This window comes from Hordeum vulgare, chromosome 6H (assembly GCF_904849725.1).
Source record: "Hordeum vulgare subsp. vulgare chromosome 6H, MorexV3_pseudomolecules_assembly, whole genome shotgun sequence".
Classification (NCBI taxonomy): Eukaryota; Viridiplantae; Streptophyta; class Magnoliopsida; order Poales; family Poaceae; genus Hordeum; species Hordeum vulgare.
Window position 1 is genome coordinate 397,879,679 of NC_058523.1, and position 3,827 is coordinate 397,883,505.

A 3,827-nucleotide genomic window follows, 5' to 3' on the forward strand; every position below is an offset into this window, starting at 1 on the left:
ACAAGCCCCGGAAGGCTACATGGGCCAAGTGCGGGAGGGAAACAGCCCCTAGGTGGGCTGGTGCACCCCCCCCCCACACACACACACACTCAGCCCAGGCGCACCAGAGAGGGAGGGAGGGGGAACCCTAGGCGCTGGTGGGCCTAAGGCCCACCTAGGGGTGCGCCACCCCCTCTCCTCCCTGCCCCCTTCTCCCATCTAGGGTTGCCGCCCCCTCAAGGGGGAAACCCTAAAGAGGACGCCACCCCTCCCTTCCCCCTATATATAGTGGGGGGTTTGGCCTTTGAAGATACGGTTTTCCATCTCTCTCTCGACGCAACCCTGCTCTTCTTCTCCCTCCTCTCCCACGGTGCTTGGCGAAGCCCTGTCGGGAGACCTCGTCTCTCCATCGACACCATGCCGTCGTGCTGCCGGAGATCTTTCCCAACCTCTCCCTCCTCCTTGTTGGATCAAGGTGCGGGAGACGTCACCGGGCTGCACGTGTGTTGAACGCGGAGGTGCCTTGGTTCGGAACTAGATCAGAATCACACCGCGATCTGAATCGCCGCAAGTACGACTCCATCAACCGCGTTCTAGCAACGCTTCCTCTTAGCGATCTTCAAAGGTATGAAGATGCACTCTCCCCTCTCTCGTTGCTGGTTTCTCCATAGGAAGATCTGAGTATGGCGTAGGAAAATTTTGAATTTATGCTACGTTACCCAACACTTACCATCCTCTTCACGCAATCCCAGTCGTCCACCACAGGCTTCGAGAAGCTCTGACAGCTTTAAGCACCGAAGGTCCATTCTCGAAGCCAAATAGAAGCTTCCCAATAAAATCAATGCTGCTGTCAAGATGCTTCGTATAGGTTACTGTCTTGTTGATCTCCCTCAGAACGTTCCCCTTCTCCTTAGACTTTTCATGTAGTAGCTCATACTAAAACCAAACCAAGAACCTTCAGCCAGCACATTGGCCTAAGGCACATGGCCAATACTAAACAAAAATACAATCAATCACAGACACAGTGCTATATGTTCCGATGCAAGTAACTCAGTAGTAAGTACACCTAAAATAGAGAATTTTCTCTGAACAAGAAATAGCAACTAATATATCCAATGTAGACAACAAATTGTTAATGGACCTAAGAAACACAAAATGGTGAGATATGACGACGTTCCCTGACATCATAGTGCTACAAACCTATCCAAGATATTTTAGTTGCTTCCAACTAAAAACTAGTATAACCCACATACAACATATCCACCTCAACTTTTCATGCTGATTTAATCTCTTGGACAAGGGAAAATGTAACAAAAATCTCAAATCGATTGACAGTAGACTGCTCAGTTCAGGTAAATCATCCTTTTGAAACAGAAGTCTATTACTGCAATTAGGTTAGCAAACCAACTGAAAGACTGCATAACATTAAAAATACCCTCCTCCACAAGAAAAGAAGATTTGTGTCTCCTTGGTTGATTGCAGCCTTTGGGGCTTGCCAAAATAGCTTGTTTGTAATGTTGGTGTTTTCAGGATTGAAACCTTGATAAAGGTAAAGCTTCTCATCCTTGAACCGGAACTATAGCTGTTCATGTCTGAGGTTCGCTTCTTTACCTGCACATGAAACTTTCAGTGCCAAGATCTTTACAATTACAAATGAAAACGGTAAAAAGGCAAATAAATCCACACCACTTCGTACTGCTTCTTGATTGTCTCGTGCTTCAGACTATTAGTCTCACTAGCATGGAGATAACCAAACGTCATTAAGTGAATGCTTAATATACAAACAGATTCTTCAGCAGACTTGTGTAATCTGGATTCGTAGGTTCTATGCCATGTACTTCGGAACTAAAGGAAGGAATGGACATGACTTGTTACAAAATCCTCCTTGAGGTACTACTTAGTGCAACGTAACGCAACCAAATATAACTCATTAGCTGCTCGTCATTCCACCCTCTTCTGCTAAACACTAGTACTCTGTAAATTAATCTTATCAATGTGAATTTCGGTTACAAGTTACACACATGTCTTCCATCCAAGAAATACTGTAGAGATCACCTAAGCAGGTAATATACTCAGAAGGAGGCGATGGTTCCATCCCTGGGCAGTATGTACCCCCAAGTACTTTCTTCTGCATTAGATGTTGTTATGACATAAATATTGAGGTCTGCAGGCATCAAACCCTTAAAAATACTGCCACTTTCACAAGCTTCCACATATATAACCTGCCAATTATATCACTGACTTCAGTCAAACAGGACACGGTTACCACAAACAAGTAACTATGGGCAGCCTTACCATTTTTGCGTAGGTATTGGATGCATGTTTTTCTTGTAAGACCTTTATAAAATCAGCAGCATAGAGATATGGCAGGTTGGGCATACCTGAAACTTGCAAAGGTCAATACACAAGATGAACAAAACTAACTAATAAAACAAAGTAGTGGATATAACTTCCACACACCAAGGACTCCAGGACCCCCATGATCTGAGTAGTAGATAAATATATGGTCATTTGGTTTGCTATCTATGACCTTCTTACTCCCGCGAGTGACCGCAGTTTTATTGCCCAAGAGAACCGCATAGAAGTTCTTAGCAGTAACTGCCTCTCCAGTGTAGTCCTGAAATTGCATCCTCCGTGTGTTGCCTGCTCCGTTCGGACGTCATGTACATCCTCTCGTCCATGTGCCTTTGCTCGTCCTGGATGCAACTCTTCAGTGAGTTGCCCCTCCTCAATACATTGGCAACTCAAAATCCCCAAACCTGGGGTGATGAACTTCTGCTTATCTTAACTGTTCATTCCTTCTGCACTAGACTAACAACTGATGACCTCAACTATTTTTTAACCTTGCATAACTCTGTGCCATTAGCCTAGAGTTGGAAGGTCCAAGTAATAATTCCTTTTGTTTGGACATGCTGGTTCACAGTCCTTTGTTGCCTAGTTTTGGTTTTAGTCCATGACTTTTGACCTTTCGGATTGTGGAGTTGATCTCTATTTTGCTAACAGTTCACACTGAAACAACTGAAAACTAGCTAAGCAGTCAATCAATATTCAATAGTAAAACATTGCATCAATTTATTCTATCTCGTATTTGGCATGGCATATGTCCTTATTCATGTTATTAATGTGGAAAACATTATGACATACTGGCTGGTCCTGCACGCACCCTTATAATAAGTCCATGCATCATCGTGTTGAAATATTATCATTTATTGCCTCAAGATTAAAACAACGCAACTGGGTGAACATGTTTTTAATGACTGGTCGTGGTAAAACTCTTTTTTTCGAAAAGGAGGCCTCGCCCCGGCCTCTGCATCGAGTGATGCATACAGCCATTTTATTTAATAACAGAAAAGATCCGAAGTAGGTACAAAGTCGTAAGTAAAGGGAAAATAAATTACAAGGCGATGAACGCCTAAGCCGAATATCTGGATAGGAATAGTTGACTAATTCCCTATTCTATCAGCATGTCGCCATCCATATCGGCTGAAGATAGCCTGAGCTACCATCTCCCATCGGCACACCCAGTAACCAAAGGCTCCCTGGTTTCCACAAGAGTGAGTAAGGACCACATGCGGGTCAATGCGGTAGCCCTGAAGATGACCTGCAAAAGGTTAATAGATTGTTGTCTGTTAAAAACTAGGTCATTTCTGCAATTCCATATAGCCCATAAAAGTGCAGAAGTTCCAACTCGGATTAACTTAGCGAACGAGATATTAACCCCGTCAAGCCATGTCCCAAATAACATGTTAATGCTAGTCGGCGGGGTGATGTTAAAAGCAATATGGATTGAGTGCCATAATATTTTAGCCATAGGGCAGTCCAGAAAGAGGTGCTTAATAGTTTCATAT

General features: G+C 43.7%; 1 pseudogene; it reads right to left on the reverse strand.

Annotated features, from left to right (window-relative positions):
* Positions 1-694: 694 nt before the first annotated feature.
* On the reverse strand, positions 695-2,608 carry LOC123405519 (annotated as a pseudogene).
* Positions 2,609-3,827: the final 1,219 nt, after the last annotated feature.